The 21,212-nt window shown below is 42.4% G+C and overlaps 1 protein-coding gene across 1 annotated transcript in view; it reads right to left on the reverse strand.

Annotated features, from left to right (window-relative positions):
- The window catches only part of prrt1 (proline-rich transmembrane protein 1), a 71,751-nt gene that overhangs the window by 42,323 nt on the left and 8,216 nt on the right, over positions 1-21,212 (reverse strand). The window lies entirely within an intron of this gene.

The following is a 21,212-nucleotide window of genomic DNA, read 5'->3' on the forward strand; positions in this document are numbered from 1 at the left end:
TCCTACATTTACCCCTACACCTAACACTACGGGCAATTTAGCTCAGCCAATTCACCTAACCTGCACATTATTGGACTGTGGGAGGAAACCCACACAGACACAGGGAGAATGTGCAAACTCCACACAGTCAGTCACCTGAGGCAGGAATTGAACCCAGGTCTCTAGTACTGTGAGGCAGCAGTGCTAACGACTGTGCCACCATGCCACCCACAATCCTCCTCAGCACTCTAAGATAGTGAACTCCACAGATTCAGGACACTTTGACAGCAATAATTTCTCATCTCTGTCACCTTTCAGCCTAAAGTTATGACCTCTCATTCTAGATTACCCGATATGAGGAAATATCCTCTCTACGTCTACTTTGTCAATACCTTTTAACATCTTATACACCTCAACTAGAATTCCTCTCATTCTTCTAAACTCCAGAGAGTGCAGGTCAAAACTGCTCAATCTCACTTCCTAAAACAACCCCTCAGGTCTGAGATCAATCCGATGAGCCTCCTTTTGCATCATTTGTTTCATTAATAGAGGCATAAGCAAGGAGCTTTTACTGAGCAATTTGGTGTGGATTCTCTTATTTTAACAGATGAGTGTTCAGAATAAAGAAAGTCTGGTTTACAGCCAAGTTTGATGTTACCTCCTGCTGAAGGACCTGCACATTGAGTAAAATGAAGCGGATGGGGTTTGAGCAGGAGATCTCCCTACACTCTGATCCAAGGCAGCTAGACACTGCACTGGAGCAATATGTGCCACAAATGTGGCAGTGGAAAAGGAGGCAGACAAGATTTTAGAGCTGACCTGCTGAGCAGAATGACATGGCTCATCCATCCTTGACATTACCATGCAGTTCGTTGGCACTATTTATGATCTTCTGCATCATCAGCCAATGTATACATGGCCAGTTAACCCATAGCTGTCGGATTTGAAGTCAAAGTTACATTGTCCTGTGGAGATTGCTTATTAAGGCTGACCTAACTAACCTGGAGCTGTCTGGTTTAGAGATGCCAGGAACCTGCCCTCACACCTCTGATCATGGTCCCAATCAGGAATACATACAAACATACAAAACACTGAAGCTAGGAGCAGGAGAGGCCAATTGACTCCTCAACACTGCTCCTCCATTCAAAGTGATCATAGCTGATCGTTGAGCTAATATACCAATCCCACCCTCTCCCCCATATCCCTTGATCCATTTAGCCACGAGAACTGTATCTAGCTCCTTCTTGAAAACACATGACAATTTGACCTATCTCTTGCTCACTCACCTTAAACTTAACACCATAAACCTCTGGACTCTCACACACCTCTTAGAATTTTATAGGTTTCTGAGAGATCTTCCTTCTCATTCTTCTCAACTCCAGTGAATATACCCTTAACCAACTCAATCTCTCCTCATATCTCAGTCTTGTCGTTCCCTAGAATACATTTGGTAAACCTCTACACTCCCTCTACAACAAGAAAATCCTTCCTCAGATAAGGAGACCAAAACTGCACACAATATTGTAGGTGTGGCCTCATCAATGTCCTGTATAATTGCAGCAAGACACCTTTGTTCCTGTACTTGAATCTTCTCACTATGAAAGGTTCACATACAGCTTGTCTTCTTCACTGTCCTGCTGCACCTGCACACTTAATGTCAGTGACTGGTGCACAAGGTGAACAGGGAACTGAGGGCATTCTAGCTAAGTTTGCAGATAATACAAAGGTGGGTAGAGGGATAGGTAGGATTGAAGAGGCAGGGAGGCTGCAGAAGGATTTCGACAGGATAGGAGAGGGGGCAAAGAATGGACAGATGGAGTATGTGGGAAAGTGAGAGGTCCTGCACCTCGGGAGGAAGAAGAGAGGCATGGACTATTTTCTAAATGGAGAGAAAATTCAGAAGCCAAAATTGCACAGAGATTGGGAGTTCTAGTCCAGGATTCTCTCAAGATAAACTTGCAGGTTGAGTCAGTAATTAGGAAGGCAAATGCAATGATGGCGTTTATTTTGAGAGGACATAAATATACTTCTGAGGCTCTATAAGGGTCTGGTCAGACCACATTTGGAGTATTGTGTGCAGTTTTGGGTCCCATATCTCAGGAAGGATGTATTGGCCCTCGAGCGTGTTCAGAGGAGGTTCATGAGAATGGTCCCAGGAATGAAAAGCTTAACCTATGAGGGACATTTGAGGACTCTGGGTCTATACTGGATGGAGTTTTGAGGGATAAGAGGGATCTAATTGAAACTTACAGAATACTGAATGGCCTGAGCAGAGTAGATGTTGGGAAGATGTTTCCATTGGTAGGAGAGACTAAGACCCGAGGGCACAGCCTTAGAGTAGAGGGAAGATCTTTTAGAACAGAGATAAAGAGAAACTTCTTCAGACAGAGAGCGGTGAATCTATGGAATTCACTCCCAGAGAAGGCTGTGGAGGCTGGGTCATTGAATATAGTGAAGACTGAGACAGATAGGTTCTTGAGTATCAAGGGGAGCAAGGGTTATGGGAAGAAAGTGGGAGAATGAGGTTGAGAAACTAATCAGCCATGATTGAATGGCAGAGCAGACTCAATGGGCTGAATGGCCTAAATTCTGCTCCTATGTCTTATGGTCTTATGGAACAGTGCTCACTCTCAATTTGCAGTCATTTAAATAATAATCTGCCTTCGTATTCTTGCTACCAGAATGTGTAACCTCACATTTCTCCACATTGTACTGCATGGGCCATGCAGTTGCTCACTCACTCAACCTCTCCAAATCACACTACGATATCTCTGCATCTTCCAACTGTTCCCTTCCACACAGTTTTGTATCATCTGCAAATTTTGAGATATTAGATTTAGTTCCCTCATACATTGTGAATAGCTGGTGTCCTAGTAGCAGCTGTGGTACTCCACTAGTCACTGCCCACCACTCAGAAAAACAGCCATTTATTCCTACTCTTTGTTTCCTGTTTGCTAGTCAATTTTCGATCCATTTCAGTGTGCTACCCCTAATCCCACGTGTTTTAATTTGACACATTAAACTCTTGGAGACTTAATAAACCACATTGACATGTCTATGAAGATAGACTGTTTAGGAGAGACTGGTTGAGACAGCAGCCAAGGCCAATGGTATGGTAGCCTTTATCACAAGAGGACTTGAGCATAGGAGCAAAGAAGTCTTGCTTCAAATGTATAGAATAATCATTACAATGCACTCAGAATACAACATGCTGTTGTGGTTCCATTGTCAAAGGAGGATATAATTTTGCACATTGGGAGTAATACACAGGTTCATCAGACTGCTTCCTGGGATAGTGAGGCTGTCCTAAGAGGATATAGGATGTGTATTCTCAAGTTTAGGAAGTACTCCAGCTGAGGCACAACAGGAAGCAAGTTTGTCATTTATAAAAACAAACATTATACACTAGACCTTTAATAGAAACATAGGAGCAGGAATAGGCCATTCAACCCATTAAGCCTGTTCTACCATTCATTATGATTATGGCTGACCAGTGAGTTCAGTACCCTAATCCAACCCTCCTCTCATATCCCTTGGTCCTTTTAGCCACAGGAGCTGTACTGACCTCTTTCTGAAAATGCACAATGTTTTGGCCTCAACCACTTTTAGTGGCAGTGAATTCCACAGGGCCAACTCTCTCTGGATGAAGAAATTTCTCCTCATCTAATCATCTATTGTTTAAGAATATCCCATGGCATTGCAGGTTCAAACTCATTAGCGAGTGGACTCTTCATTTTAAGCACAGTTGTAAGGAGGGTTTAAATTATGACTCGAGAAGCTATTAAGCTGTTTCTGTTCAGTATCGATTTTGAAAGTTACTATCAGATACTATCAGATTGTCAATGATGGGCAGCACAGGCTACTTCCGTTATGAGTGACAATACTGGAATTTATAATGGGAAAAACCACCATGTAAAAGTGACAAAACAGAATTGGTAATATTGCTCTACAGACAGCATGGGAGATTTGGGTACAATGAAAGATAGCTGTGATGTTAAAAATGAATTAACTGAGTTTGAGTTACATGTAATTCAGACATTAACCTATCCATCAGAGCTAATGAAGAGTCATCTAGACTCAAAATGTTAGCTTGCTGTCTCTCCACAGATGCTGCCTGACTTGCTGTGATTTCCAGCACTTTTCGTTTTCAGTACAGATTACAGCATCTGCTTATCCACTGGGTTAAGCTGAGTAATGGAATAGGGCCCATGTCTCTACTGAATAAATGTTCATACTCAATCTCTACTCTTTCATACATTTGCAAATCACAAATGTTTTGGACTGTGATGTCTTTTCCTCTTTGCTAGCCCTGTAGGCATGTTCTAAATCTCACAAACCCAACTGTGCTTGCCTTCTTAATTCACTCTTGAGTTGTAGATTCTGCAGTTTGGGCAAGTATTTATTGTCCAGTCATGGTTAGATAAGTAGCTTTGCTACTACTGATTCAGCAAGCATGGGTTCAAGATCTGAAGATTGACAACAAAATCTGGGCCAACACATCCAATGCAGTGCTGAAGAAGTGCCACACCATCAGCGGAATTGTATTTTGGATCACTGTTTTGGCTGCCACATTCCCTTATATTACTACAGCAAATGTGCTGCACAAAAATGAGCTTTTGCTACATTTCAACATCACTAAAGGCATAGAATAAATACAAACCCTTCTTTCCTTTATTTCCTGCGTTGGGTTCTTGGCATTATTTGACAGCATAACCTCATACAATGGATCAAGATCTCTGAGCACTGGGGATGTTCAACAAGCAAGAAATGATTTTTCAAAGTGACCTGACCTCTCAAAATATAATTAAAAATGGCAAAACCTAAAAAGGTCGTAAAGTAATTTCATTTGGATAAAATACACAGCGGCCAGATTCATTAAAAGGATAATTGGAATTGAAGTCAACTGCTTAATATTTATGAAAACTAACCTTGTTATGGCCCAGACATTAATGTTTCAAAGCTTACCAAGCACCTCATATAAATTAAACTTTTATGAAATAAAATTAAAAATTGGGGTCAATTATTACATTGTTGACAACCACCTGAAGATACAGCAATACACAATCTGTCAGTCTATGATTTGTTGTTTAATTTTTATTCATTAACCATGATTAGGAAATGACCCTCCAAAATCAGCTAATAGCTGCTTCCCGCTTTCAGAGTTTCATATTAAAGTGACACAGTTGCTTAAAAATATGATAAGTTCCCAACCATTACGCATTTGCCTGTCTTGCTATTCTTTGTTCTCAATTTCTCCATCGTTAGTTCATCTCTTTATCATTCATTCCTCTCTAACCTTTCACAAATGGGTTATCGGGAGAAAACAAGATTAGGCTATTGAGTTGGACAATCAGCCATGATCATGATGAATGGCAGATCAGGCTCGAAGGACCAAATGGCCTCCTTCTACTTTCTATGTTTCTATATAAAATGTGTCCTTTCATATCCCTGCTTCAATCTACCTGTACCACTACCTTCAGTCCTCCTGCGTTTAACTCTCCATTTCCACTCCTTCAGTATTTCTCCCCCTCCATCTCTAATCATTTGGTGCTTATCTCTCTACTGCTAATCCATACATGCCACAATCTCCCCAGCTTCAGTATCTCTGTCCCTTCATCTCCAATCTCTTATTATATCTTCCCCTCCATCACCATTTCTCCTTTGTGCCTATCTGTCCATCTCCAATCCTTTTGTGATGGCTATCGCTCCATTTCAAAACTTTCACTGCAGCCACTAAATTAACACGAGTGCCTGCCTTCAATGAGATTACTGCAGATGTGCCACTGCATGTCTCAATACTAAGAAATGCTGAGGCCTCCCTCACTAACATTTCACTGATTCTGTGTAAGCACCATGGCAGCAGATCAAGTTTGTTTGTATGGCTACAGTGCTCTGTCCTGTTTAGCTAAAAGGTTTCTTGATCTATAAAGGCAAGCACAACAGGGCTCCTTATACAATCAGGAACGATCATTGGAGTTTCACACTGAGTTAACAAAAAGTTACAAATGAAGCACATTTTAGAGCAATACATATTTCTGGAAATGGTTTCATGGATGCCTTGGGTTGTGAAAGGTAAGCCACACAATGACACTGGGTTATCATTTTTCATAGGCAAGGTGGCAAGAGTAAAGTCGTGTAATGCAATAAAATCCATTAACATCTCTATGTATACATATATAAAACATCAGCCCATGTTTATAGTTGTGAGAAACATTCCACAGGAACTAACCATATTTGCTGAAGAGGCATTGATACTTTTTTTTAAATACTTTCACCTGGGACTAACATTGCTCTAAATTACATTGAATATGTCACAGAAATGCAGACCAAGCTTTTAGTTACCCCTAATGCCTGCCTGGTAAGGGTCCTCTCCCAACCATGATTTGCTACAGCCATAAAGGCCTCTTTCCAACCAGGATGACCAACCGAAGTCAGAATCCTATGACTTCCCTCCTGAAACAGTTAAAATGACCCTCATGCTGGAAAAGCACCTTGGGTCATCCGGCAGAATCTGTCTCACTGATGGAATCCGACAAAGGAACACACCCGAACTTCTTTCCACCTGTATCTCTCTGGGATAACACAGAACCACTGAATCATTTCAGTACAGAGAGAGGCCATTTCAGCCCAAGATATCTGTGTCAGTTCTTTATTGGGAGCAAGCTAATTCATGTCCCACACCCAACCTCTCCCTATAATCCTGCACATTTTCCCTTTCCAGATGACAATCCAATTCCTTCTTGAATGCTCATATATGAAAGGTGTTACAAGTTGCATGCATTTCCTGTAAGGTGATTCCTGGGATGGCAGGACTGATGTATGAGGAATGATTAAGTTGGGAATTGTACTCACTGAAGTTTTGAAGAATGAGGGAGGATCTCACAGAAAACTATACAATTCTAAAAAGATTAGACAGGTTAGAAACAGGAAGGATATTCCTAACAATGGTGGAGTCCAGAATCAGGGGGTCATAGTTAAGGGTGATGGGTAAACCTTTTTGGATTGAGATGGAGGAGAAATTTCTTCACCCAGAGACTGGAGAGCGCATAGAACTCAATGATCAACCACAATCATATTGAATGGCAGAGCAGGCTGAGAGATTGAATGACCTGCTCGTGTGCCCAATCTTTTACTTTTCTTCATTAAGTGTCACTTCTTCCCTGTCATTTTGCTTCAAACATTCCCATCCTCCATTGCTTAAATTTGCAATTTCTACTCTTAAACACTTTTTCTGATTCAATATTCTTCCCAGTTGGTCTGAGTTCACGGAGTTCCCAATCTACAGACCCGGCTGCCTGAGACTTTTGAATATGGGATCTTCCCACTCTACTGCAACCTCACTCCATTCCTCAGTCATGTGTGTGACCTACAATTGAGCACCTTCCCTTGTTTCTCATAACATGACTTACGTAATCTTCTCAGTGTTCCCGGGTTCCCTGATGAATTGCCACATCTGGAATGCACTGGAACAATATTAGATTATTGAATGGTGAGAACAGGAGGTGGAACTTAAAAAGTGACAATTTTTCCGGATTTTTCCATTATTGAAAATCCTTAAAATTCCAGCTGATTACGCTGCTTCAACAGGTCGCATTTGTGGGAGGTAGAGAGTGGGCTTGGGGTTGCACACTGATGCTTTCACCAAAAGTTAAAATGGGGTAATTATACAGCGCTTTGATATCAACCACCTTCCTTGTGACCAAACATATGTCTCCCTGGGCAGTGATTCATCAAAGGCAACATGAGAAACATCTTTTTACTTACTGGGTCAATTTTTTTGTGATGTATAAATCAATAATTTGGATTTGAATGTGAGAAGTATGATGAAGACATTTGCAAATGACATGGAAATTGATCACATGGCTGAGGGCGGAGTAAAAAAACTGCAAAGTGCACAGTTGTGTGCACAGTGCATCAACGGACCAGTTGTGGGGTGTTTGGGGGATGGAGGGAATACGGGGTTGTTAGAAAAACAGTGGCACATGCAATTTAATCCAGAGAAGTGCAAGGTAATGCACTTGAGGAAGACAAAGAAAGCAAGAAAATACACAGCAACCAGTAGGTTCCTGCAAAGGAAACAGGAACCTTGGTTTGCAGGCTAACTGCGAAGATAGAAGGACAGGTGGATATGGTGATCAAGGAGAGATCCTCTTCTTCATTGGCTGAAACCCCGGAGTATAAAATCAGGGAAGTAATGCCAGAAATGTACAAAATGCAGCTTAGACCACTGCAGGAATACCAGGTAGAGTTCTGGTTACCACATTATCGGTGACACATGGCTGTAGAAGTAACAGCACAGAAAAGATTCACAAGGACGTTGGCAGAGTTGGAGATTTTAGCTAGGAAGCACAATTTGGACAGAGGAGGCTGAGGGAAGATATAATTGGAGAGCTATAAAAGGAAAGCAGCCATAATCCCAGACACTTTACAGAAAGAGACAACGTGTGGTGGTTAAACCGGAGGGTCATTTAGCCTCAGGTGTGGGGTAAGGTTGAGCCCAGGCAATACCTCAATCTCAGGCTGCGGATATCACTCTGCATCGCAAACCAGCCAACTGAGCTAACTGGCTCCTGTATATAAAGGTATAAGGAGTCTAAATAGATTGAGCAGGAACGAAGCAATGAGGCCAATAACCAGGTGGCATAGATTTAGAGTGACTGATAGAAGGATTAGAGAGAAGTTGAGGATTGTTTTCACTCAGATGGTGATGGTGAACAGGAACTCACCACCTGAAAGGCAGAAGCAAAAACCTCACTGCACCTTAAAACAAAGCTTAATATGCACTTGAGGTGCTGTGCACCACAGGGGGATAACCAAGAGCTGAAAGATGGGATTAGACTGAATAGGTCTTTTTTCAGCCAGCACCAACATGATGGGCCAAATGGCTTTCTTCGGTGCTGCAAATCTTTCTAAGTTTCTTGATTTCTACGCCTTGATGGAGGATGGGAGTGGTGAAGTGGGTGCCTTGTGCATCTTACCAATCAATAATCATACCAATTACAAATGCTGCACTGAAATGTGGTGTGTCTGATAAACTCCTTTCAAACTTAGTTAAGGAGAAAGATGACAGGTGGGAGGAGAGAAATTTGAAAAGAAATGGGGCGGCACGGTTGATCAGTGGTTAGCACTGCTGCCTCACAGCACCAGGGTCCCAGATTCGATTCCAGACTCCGGTGATTGTGTGGAGTTTGCACATTCTCCACGTGTCTGCGTGGGTTTCCTCCGGGTGCTCCGGTTTCCTCGCACAGTCCAAAGATGTGCAGGTCAGGTGAATAGGCTAAATTGCCCATAGTGTTAGGTGCATTGGTCTGGGTGGGTTACTCTTCGGAGGGTCGGTGTGGACTGGTTGGGCCGAAGGGCCTGTTTTCACATTGTAGGGAATCTAATCTAACATGGAAATCCCAGAACTTCTTTCAAGTCACATTCCTGATAATAATTTAAAGTGGGTGGCACGGTGGCACAGTGATTAGCTCTGTTGCCTCATGGCGCCAAGGACCCAGGTTCAATTCCCGCCTCGGGCAACTGTCTGTGTGGAATTTGCACATTCTCCCCGTGTCTACATGAGTTTCCTCCCACAGTCCAAAGATGTGCAGGTTAGGTGAATTGGCCCCGCTAAATTGCCTGTAGTGTTAGGTGAAAGGATAAATGTATGTGACTGGGTCTGGGTGGGTTGCTCTCCGAAGGTCAGTGTGGATTTGTTGGGCCGAAGGGCCTGTTTTCACACTGTAAGTAATCTAATCTAATCTGTAAAAATAAGAGGCAATTTTTTTAACACAGATGGTGGTTCGAGTGTGGAATGAACTTCCTTTGAAAGTGATGGATGTGGGTACAATTACAAGATTTAAAAGACATTTGGAGTTATACGTGAATAGGAAAGGTTTGGAGAAATGTGGGCCAGGAGCAGACAGGTGGGATTAGGTTAGTTTGGGATCATGTTTGGAATGGACTGGTTGGACAGAAGAGTCTGTTTCCGTGCTGTATGACTCTATGACGATAAGTAATCGTACTAGATGTTTAAATACACACTTTAGGTATATTTACTTATACTGTGCATCAAAAAGACTAAATTAGGTGAAAACTATGATACAAAAGTAACAGCTGTAGTTAACCAGCCATTTCCTATTGGGCAACCCAGTTTTACATGACAATGGACGGAGGTTACGGGATGGATGAATAAAGGAACCTCCTAAGTTAAAGAGATTTTGTAAAATGACGGACAAACAGCATTTCAAATGTTTAATAACCATTCCTTTCCTGGGGAATAAAGGTTACTTGTGGTAATATTTGTGCTTCACCTTGACCAATGGGGTATTGTTTTAGTAAGTATGTTGCTGTGTTGCATTGATGCAGTGACCCATAGCTACAGAGCGACTTGGGTGAACATGAAAAACTGTGCTCCAGGTCCTGACCTATCGATCAGCGATGCTGTGGGTGAAGAACTAACACGTCAGATTTTTGTTTTGACTTCAGCTGAATTTAAAACACCCTGTTACAGCTATTGAGTTCCAGGAGCTCTATCATTCCGCCAGATCATGTTTCGTTATGTTTCAACAACTGAATAAATGGAATGTGTCTACATCCGCCAAAATTATATCTCTCCCTTCCAACAGCCTGGCCATTTGTGACAGTGTTTGTAGTCAGCAGAATTTCATGTAATCCTCGGAATATTTCCAAATGGGAACAGGAGACCATCTGGCATCAGTCATTCACCCACTGTGACTTTCACAGTGAAAAGCCGAGATCATCAACTTAAAGGCTCAGCTTTCTTCCAACTACAAGTCTCAAAACTGTGTTCAGAAAATGTAACCGATTTGCCTCAGATCTGCGATAATTTCTTTTAAATTGTTATGCCAAGAGGGGTCTCTGTAACAACTTATCCTGAAGCTCGCTACCCTGATATTCAAGTGCCACATTTTGGCATCGTCAGAATCCAAATGGTCTCCTCACTGGTATCTCCACATCTTCGCTCTAAGCTCATCTATGTTCAGGCCAATAGCAGAATTTATAGGGAAAGGGCAGAGCTGGTAACTTGAACACACAAACCCTGCATTCCTTAAACTGACTTTCAGTCTTATGGCTCCACTGGTGATCATAAGCGTGACAAAGAGATTTCTCCACTGACTGCCTGGGCACCAATAACCCTGATACAGCTGAAATGACAAGGTCAACAAGTGCCAATCACACAGCAGCAACCCATGAGACCATAAGAAATAGGAACAGGAGTAGATCATTTGGCCCCTCAAACCTGCACCACCATTCAGTAGGATCACGGCTAATCTGAGATTCCTCATGTCCACTTTCCTTGTGTTTCCCCACAACCCTCAATTCCCAAGCTGATCAAGAATCCATCTCAGCCTTAGACAGGCACAAAGTTCCTGCTGCCATAGCTCTCTGAGGCAAGACATTCCAAAGACTTATGACTCAATGGAAAAAGAAATTCCTCCTCATCTCAGTCTTGAACTGGCAACGCTTTATCCATTACCGAATGTCAGAGTGCATCAGATGAAAAGGAAAGATATGCATTTACACAGTGTCTTCTATGGCCTTGAAACATTCAAGAGCAATTTACAGCTGGTTTTAAAGTGTAATCACAATTATATTGCAGGAAACACAGATACCACAAATACAGAGAGAGCAATCATTGACTGAATGCTGATACCCAAATAATCCACTTTTATTGTAGTTGGTTGAGGGATAAACATTGGTCAGAACATTGGGATAAATCTGTTTCCTTTGTAGAATCCCCGCAGTGTGAATGCAGGCCATTCATCCCAACAAGTCTACACCAAAGAGCATCCTACCCAGACCCATCCTCCTGTAACCCTGTATTTCCCATCGCTAACCAAACTAACCTGCACATTTTTGGACTGTGGGAGGGAACCCACACAGACAGAAGGAGAATGTATAAACTACTTACAGGCAGTCACCTAAGGCTGGAATCAAGCCCAGGTCCCTGGTACATTGAGGTAGCAGTGATAACCACTGAGCCACCATGCCACCCCATTCTTTTCAGAATAAAATCTTTGAATAGGATATCATAGGATACAGAGCACAGAAACAGCCCAATCAGTCTATGCTGGTGGTTTGATTTTACTTTCACAAGACTTGGGTATCATAGGTAGCATTATTTGTCAGGACAGAATTTGTTGCCCATTCTTAATTTCCCCAAGAAGATAGTGGTAATATAATCACTTGAACAGCTGAGTCCTTCTGGCAGGAAGAGAGTTTGAGAATTTCGGCCCAGCGATACTGAAGGAATCATGATATATTTCAAAGTCAGAATAGTATGTGGTTTAGAAGAATTTTGCAGTTGGTGGTTTTCCCATGTACCTATTGTCTCCTGATTTTACAGAGATTTGGGATTTGTAAGATTCTTTTTTAGAGGTTTAGCGATTTGCAACAATGCCTGTTGTATGTTGTACACAATGCTGAATCTATGCTTTGATGCTGGAAGGAGCGAATTTTCACTTTGGTGGACAGAATGCTAATCCAATGGGCTGATTTTCCCTGAATGTTGTGGCAGCTCTACAAATCTGGGTAAGTGGGGAGTATTCCGCCATATTCCTGACTTGTCCCTTGTAGATGACACAGAGACTTTGAGGAGTCAGGAGATTAAGTATTCACTGCAGAATTCTTTTTTTATTTCAAAAATATACTTTACTCATAAATTATTTTGATGATATGTACAATTGGTCATGCCCTACGACATAAACATTCTATTTCTTTGCATACGGAGATCGGAATTAATCATTCGTATATACAGGTCTGCACATTTACCAATCATACATCCATATGTTTAGCTAAGGTGTCAGCGAAACCCACTTACTGCGTGGGCCCCCTGGTCTTCTTTAGGCAGGCAGATGTTACACGGTGGTCTTTCCCCACCGCGGCTTGGCGGCAGCTGCCCCAAGCTTCAGCGCGTCCCTCAACACGTAGTCCTGGACCTTGGAATGTGCCAGTCTGCAACACTTAGTCGGGGTCAACTCCTTCAGCTGGAAGATCAACAGGTTTCGGACCGCCCAGAGAGCGTCCTTCACCGAGTTGATGATCCTTCAGGCACAGTTGATGTTCGTCTCCGTGTGTGTTCCGGGGAACAGACTGTAGAGCACGGAGTCCCGCCTCACGGACCTGCTCAAGGATGAACCTCGACAAACCCCACTGCATTCCTCTCCAGACTTCCTTTGCGTAGGCACATTCCAGAAGGAGGTGTGTGACAGTCTCGTCTCCCCCCCCCCCCCTCCGCAGCCACTTCGAGGGCAGCGTGCGGTGCGGCAGAGAGTCCGGGCGTGCACAAAGAATCTCACAGGCAGAGCCCTTCTCACCACCAGCCAAGCCATGTCTTGGTGCTTGTTGGAAAGTTCTGGCGATGAGACATTCTGCCAAATGGCTTTGACAGTCTGCTCAGGGAACCGCTCGACAGGATCCGCCCTCTCCTTTTCCCGAAGGGTCTCAAGGACGCTACGTGCTGACCACTTCCTGATGGACTTGTGGTCAAAGGTGTTTTTCTTCATAAACTTCTCCATGATGGACAGGTGATACGGAACGGTCCAACTACTCGGAGCGTTCCGTGGCAGCGAGGCCAGGCCCATCCTTCGCAACACAAGGGACAGGTAGAACCTCAGTACGTAGTGACACTTGGTGTTTGCGTACCGGGGATCCACACACAGCTTGATGCAGCCACACACAAAGGTGGTCATCAGGGTGAGGGTGGCATTGGGTGTGTTTTCCCCCCGTTGCCCAGATCTTTGTACATTGAGTCCTTTCGGACCCAGTCCATCTTTGATCTCCATATAAAATGGAAGATGGCCCAAGTAACTGCAGCGATGCAGGTTCTGGGAATAGGCCAGACCTGTGCCACGTATAATAGCAATGACAGTGCCTCACACCTGATGACCAGGTTTTTACCCACGATGAAGAGCAACTGTAGCTTCCATCTGCCTAGTTTCTGCCTCACTTTGTTGATACGCTCCTCCCAAGACTTGGCGCACGTCCCAGCCCCCCCGAACCAAATACCCAGCACCTTCAGATGGTCGGTCCTGACGGTGAAGGGGATCGAGGATTGGTCGGCCCAGTTCCTGAAGAGCATGGCCTCACTCTTGCCTCAGTTTACCTTGGCTCCCAAGGCCCGTTCGAACTGGTCACATATGCACATGAGTCTGTGCACGGACAGCGGATCTGAGCAGAAAACGGCGACATCATCCATGTACAGGGAGGACTTAACCTGCAGGCCCCCGCTGCCAGGAATAGTCACCCCTCTCAGGCTCACATCCTTCCTGATGGACTCGGCAAATGGCTCTATGCAGCACACAAACAAGGCAGGAGAGAGAGGGCAGCCCTGCCTGACTCCAGATCTGACTGGGAAGCTATCTGATTCCCACCCATTGATTGAGACTGCACTGACAATGTTGGTGTAGAGCAGTCTGATCCAATTGCAGATTCCCTCCCCAAAGCCCATTTTGGAGAGAACATCTCTCATATACCTGTGTGATATCCTGTCAAAGGCTTTCTCCTGGTCCAGGCTGATCAGGCAGGTGTCCAACCCTCTGTCCTGCACGTAGGCGATCGTATCCCTGAGGAGTGCGAGACTCTCAGCAATCTTCCTGCCCGGTACAGCACAGGTTTGGTCAGGGTGAATTACCGACCCCAGAGCAGACCTGACCCGGTTGGCGATGACATTTGCCAAGATTTTGTAATCTGCATTCAACAGTGAGATTGGTCTCCAATTTCTGATTTCCTCCCTCTCCCCCTTCCGCTTGTAGATGAGGGTGATGATGCCTTTCCTCATGGATTCACTGAGATACACCTCCAGCAGGTCCTGGCCGATCAAGTCCCACAGAGCAGAATAGAGCTTGACCGGTAAGCCGTCACTTCCGGGAGTTTTATTATTTTCGAAGGACTCGAGAACCTTGGTCAGCTCATCCAGAGATAGCGGCTGATCCAGCCTCTCTCATGTTCTGCCATCTAAGACCCCCGTGATGGAGGACAGGAACGACTGGGAGGCTGCACTGTCAGTTGACTTCGAGTCATACAGACTGGCATAGAAGGATTTGCTGATCCTCATGATATCAGCCTGAGATGACATTACTGAGCCAGGCTGCTGAGCATGGAGTTCTCTTTGTCCACTTCTGGAAGAAGAAACATGAGCATGTCTCGTCCTGCTCCACGGAGCGGACCCCTGGAACGGAAGATTATCTTGGAGGCCTCTGAGGTAAAAAGCAAGGCTTGCTCGCCCTTCACCTCCTGGATGTCCTCCGTGACATGCAGAATTCCCTGCACCTGACCAGATTTTGTCACCACAGTGTTCACATGGTTGATACAGTTCAGATTTCAGTCAATAATAGTGGCAATGCCATTTAAGTGAAGTTGATTAGATTCTCTCTTGTTAAAGATGGTTATTGCCTATCTTATGAAGGTATTTCTTAGATCTTGTTTGTGATGATTTGTGTTTGGAGGCTTATGGGCAGTGATAGAGTCAAACAGCATGGAAACAGACCCTTTAGTCCAGCCAGTCCATGCCGACCATAATCACAAACTAAACTCGTCCCACCTGCCAGTGCTTGGCCCTTATCTCTCCAAACATTTCCCTTATTCACGTACTTATCCAAATAATTTTTAAACACTGTAACTTACCTGCATCCACCACTTCCTCTGGAAGTTCATTCAAGAATGAGCAACTTTGTATGTAAAAAAGTTGCCCCTCATGTCCATTTTAAATCAATTGTGGTCACTAAAAAGAAATTGGGGCATTTTGAAAAAGATGTTTCGTGGAAGTCACATGTTTTAAGCTAAATACTTGAACTTATTTGCTGGAAATCACAGACCTGGGTTTATGGCTGGCAAGGGATGTGCTTTGTTTAGATGTTGCTTGGAGTTCATTTGGAGTACAGACCATCTGCTGGCTTTCTGAAAAAAAATCTATTTGCAAGGTCTAGTGTGACAAGGAAAAAGCTAATCAGTATTTTTCCTGAAAAGTCTTTGTATCATCAATGATTCCTAACAAACTATATCTTCAAAGATCCCACTAATAACTGCTGGTGTTTTCTGACAGCTATCAACTGAATGTAAACTGAAAGTTATCTTGAACATTTCTTGCCTTATCCTTATTTCTGTAAACAAATGACAATTATTGGAAATGATTCTTTGTTTCAAAAGGAATCTCTTCAGAACAAGTTTACTTTTCTTTGATGGGTATGTGTGTGCATGCATGTTTCGGGGGTTTATTTAAAAGCGTAAATATTTATACTTTTCTCTTTCTAAACTGCGTGTTAATCAGCTTTACATTTTTACTAAATTAGTCCTGATTTCAGAATAAAACATGGTTGCCAAATATTTTTATTCTAGATCTAATACAGATAGAGATCAAAACTGGTGCATAACCCTATCTACATACAAATTTGAACAATACTTGAAGCATCTGTCTCATGCTGCAACTTGCACACTGAATCCATGAGTGATTTTCTCTACTGACAGGATGCTCCCATCAAGCAACTTAGTTCAAGGGCAGCTAGGGATCAATAACGAGACTTGCCAGTGTCACCCAATGCCAAAAATACTTATTTAAAAACTCATAATGTTTTTCTATCGTCTTCTTTATTAAAGTTTACATTATTTTCTTTCTTTCTGATGTAAAATGGACTGGTCAATAATTCCCTGGACATGTTCTGTCCCACTTCTTTATTAAAGACATTAATTCAAGTATATCAATTAGCCCTTAGGCACTTCCTCTTTTTTAATATTATTTAATATTATTTACAACTTATTTAATATTAAATACGCGTCACAATGTCTCTCCCTAAATTTCTTTGAAGTTTGGTGATAAAAGACTTGATCCTCTTTGATTATTTCATTGAACCTGTTTTCTATTTAAAATGTGCTTGTTTCAACATTTATGTCAGCATTCTACCTCTCTGGAAAGTACCAAATAGTTACATAATACTTCAGCCACCTCTCTTTCAAAGTGGTTTCTAAGTAAATTATTATGAAGCTATGTGATCCAATTGTTACTTTTTAGAAGGTTGTGTGGATCCATGCAAATATATCTTGAACTTTTAAATAAAGAACACCTTGCGTCAGAAAAGGCACTGACTACAACATCAACAATGTTGCATCTACAAATTACAGGATACTCAAATGGAATCATACAGTCTGGGGAACTTTTAGAGAGGGTCCTCGTAGTCCATTTTGTATGAGATAAGATATTACATATTTAATGTTGGTGAGAGGGGATTTGCCCTGCTTGAAATGCAACAGTCTATTTTTTTTTCTTCAACGAGTATGGGAGATGAAAACCCATTGAAAGCCATCCTTACCACTTAGGGAAAGTTCCTGAAAAGGATTTTTTTGGAAGCTAACTGACTGTAAGAAACAAGTGGGATTCAGCCCACTTCAACTTTTCCAGGAAGTCACATCAGTTTTTTTTTTCTACAGGATTGCTTTGGAATTAGAATGCCTGTCACAGCAATCCATAATCGAATTGCATAGTTCTTCTTTGCATTCTTACTTTTCCATTGTGAGCTTAACTATTACTTAACCAAAGTGCTTTAAATTTAACACTTAGTAGGTTTTCACTGGCCACTGGAAACAAAAGTCCAGGAGCCTAATTCTGACAACAAATGATGGAGAAATTGAAAGTAAAAACAGAAGAGGAAGAAGAAAAATTGATTGGGTGGATAACTTTGCCATGTGGACTGAGAGAGGATTGTGGAAATCCAGAGAAGCTGCAATGCAATGGCAATGACCTGTCTAAGCAACGTTGAAAATGAATGAACTTTATCATTACCTGTGCTAATGTCCTGTCAAAGTATTAACAGTCCTAATGCCATCATAACTGCCCTATTTTGTATTATATGTCTGAAAAATATTTTACTGTTATATTTTATGCTTCTTGATAATTGAATTTCACAGTTTCTCTTTGCTTTTGTAATTGTTTCTTGGAGTTATTTCTTAACCTCTGGTGCCTATTTAATTAATGTCTATGCTCTGCCAACTATATATCATTCCCTTATGTCTTTCCTCAACCATATGCTTTTCCTTTGTTCTTTGTTACTGACAGAATTTATTTTAGCTGCACCTTCATCTGAGAGGGCAGATGGCACCTTCAAGAGAACAGCACTCCCACTGTACTGCATTAGGAGCATCAGCTTCTATTGTAGCTCGTGACTTTCATGAATGAGACTTACACTCCCCAGTCTTCCAACACAAAGACAAGACTTCTTCAGTGCAGCCACTCCTGACCCTATGGTACATGGACTAAACCACCATTAATAAAGGGAACAAGAAAGTGCGATTGTGCTTTGTTTCTGATTTAAGAGTTTGAATTATCTTTCTGCCTTCTACGTCCCTGGGATTTATCTGTTCCCATCCTGCTGTTTAATATTATCTTCATCAATCTTTTTAAATGAAAATCAATCTCACTTCCTGGACTCACCATGAATCTCCTGTCCAAGCCTCAACCAGCATGCTTTCAACTAATTCATTTGTGGTTTCATTAATGGAGATATAACTGGGCGAGGTTAAAGTGGAGAGCCTTTTCCTCTCCTTCTCCACCGTACTCTTTTGGGAGTTAAAACTGATGCCTTGCTCTCCAACCCAAACCCATCAATACACAGAACAACAACAAAAGGTCGGTTGATCCTTCTGCTCACTAGAACGGTAACCGTTAAATATGTATGAAATACCACCTCCGTTCCTGTGTTCACATGTCTGTGATTCATCCCACAGTGACTGCAATGAGAGAGCTGTGCTGGTGGTTACCAATCAATGAGAAATATGAACCTGTTAAAGTTGAGTCTGATTCGATGCAGGTTTGTGTTATGTGTACGTATGGTGTCAGAACAAAGTAAGAAATAATTTAAATCAGAATATTATTGGAAAAAGAACATTTAATGCAGTCAAGGGAAATAAGGAAAGTGCATTATTTGTAAGAAGTGATGGTGAAAGAAAATGAGACACTGAAATTAAAATAATAAAACAAGGGAGACAAGAAGGAACACAGGTTTGTTGTGAGTTAAGGCCCTAAATTTCCCTGGGGCTTGTCCACGTTTTATATTGAAAACGTAGCAAAAACTGAAAATTCTTTTCCCAAAATATAGTAGAGATGGTGGTGGTAGGGAGGAGGGACATGGACGAAGCTTTCAAATCTAACACTGGCAGATGTTTGTGGTGTGGGACTATATGGAGCAAGGACAGGTACGTGAGAGCTGCTATAATCTAACTGAATGGGAGAAAAGGTTAGAGGGGCTGAATGGCTCTTTCTGTTCCTGTGTTTTAGGTTTTCTCAAACTCTGGCTCAAAGGAGCCTCAATAAGTTATTTCAGCTTAACATTATAGCAATAGAAAAACCTTCCAAAGTTTGTTTATTTGTAGGATGTGACCACTGAACTGAGAGACTTGATGGACCATTTCAAGGGATAGTTGAGACTGAAATACATTGCAGCAGGTCTGGAGAGTCATAGAGATATACAGCATGGAAAAAGACCCTTCGGTCCAACTTGTCCATGCTGACCAGATGGCCTAACATAATCTAGTCCCATTTGCCAGTACTTGGCCCATATCCCTCTAAACCCTTCCTATACATGTACCATCCATCGGCCTTTTCAATTTTGCAATTGCACCAGCCTACACCACTTCTTCTGGCGGCTCATTCCATACACGCATTACCCTCTGTATGAAAAGGTTACCCCTTAGATCCCTTTTAAATTTTTCCCCTCTCACTCTAAACCTATGCCCTCTAGTTCTGGACTCTCCCCCACCCCAGGAAAAAGGCCTCGTCTTTTTACCCTATCCATGTGTCCCTCATGATTTATAAACCTCTGTAAAGGTCACCCCTCAGCCTCTGACGCTCCACACATGTAAGCCGGATTAGATAAGGAGAATAGTTTTCTGAACCTAAGGGAGAGTATTGAACCCGATTATGGCAATTGATGGAAGATTGACAGCCAGCATTACTAACACCAGCTGACAGTTCCGTACTTTGCCAATCGATTTGAAATTCCATTGGCTGTCATGGTGGGATTTGAACTCTTGTATTCAGAGCACTGGCCTGGCCCTCAAGACGCTAGTGCAGTGATGTTACCATACAGCACAGGCTCCCCCTGTATCCTGCAGGCAGTTGAGTAACTTTAATATGTTTCATTCATTGTGTTGGTACGACCAGCACTTAGCGCCCATCAACATTCTTTTGATGGTGGCAAGCTGCCTCTTTAGCCCATGGCACAGCAGTTTGAGTACATTCTACAGCTTTAAAGACCATTGTTAAGGCTAATTATTGTGACCATCGCATTGCTCTAGACCTGGAATCAAACTCATGATAAAGCTGACAGATTTCCCTAAGAACATCAGTAAACAAGGTGGGCTTTTATACTAATCTGGTATTTTGATAGACATGATTCTTGAGTCTAGCATCTTATTTAATATTTTAGTTAATGGAGTGAATTTAGATTCTCTGCCTGCTATATTGGAATTTGAACTGAAGCTCCCAAACCATTACCTCATGCCTCTTGACTACTCATCTGTTAACATTACCCCTCTACTGCCATCAGCTGTATTACCACAATACCCATGTTTATTTCAGCTTTGCACTATTAGCTACATATTTTAAAAAAATAATATCTCAGTTCTCCAGCTGTTTAATGACACGCAGAGAGTTGCATCATTTTAAATGGGAACATTGCAAGATGAGTGAAACAGGTTGGCAGGATCATTATCTCCTTCAAGTGCATGAATCACAGAAGGTTAAGAAGCAGGAGTAGCAAATGATTAGGAAGGTTAATAGCACATTCTTGTTATTATGAGAGGAACTGAATGCAGGAGTAGGAAGATTATCCTTCAGTTACACAGGGCATTGGTGAGATCACTTCTGAAGTACTTTATTTTGCTCACTCATGGGATCCTGGGATAAGATCAGCATGATCATCAAGGTTAGATCACATGGAATCCAGGGAGAGCTAGCGATTTGGATACAAAATTGGCTTCAAGGTCAGAGACAAAGCAATGGAACATTGTTTTTCATGCTGGAGGCCTGTGACCAATGGTGTGCCACATCAATCAGTGCAGAATCCACTGCTTTGTCATTTACATAAATTATTTTGATGTGTATATAGGAGGCATGGTTAGTAAGTTTGCAGATGACACCACAATAGGTTGTGTAGTAGTCAGTGAAGAAGGTTATCTCAGAGTACGATAGGCTCTTGATCAGAGTGGCTGAAGAGTGGCAGATAGAGTTTAATTTAGAT

The sequence above is a fragment of the Chiloscyllium punctatum genome, chromosome 30, assembly GCF_047496795.1.
Source record: "Chiloscyllium punctatum isolate Juve2018m chromosome 30, sChiPun1.3, whole genome shotgun sequence".
In the NCBI taxonomy this organism is placed as follows: Eukaryota; Metazoa; Chordata; class Chondrichthyes; order Orectolobiformes; family Hemiscylliidae; genus Chiloscyllium; species Chiloscyllium punctatum.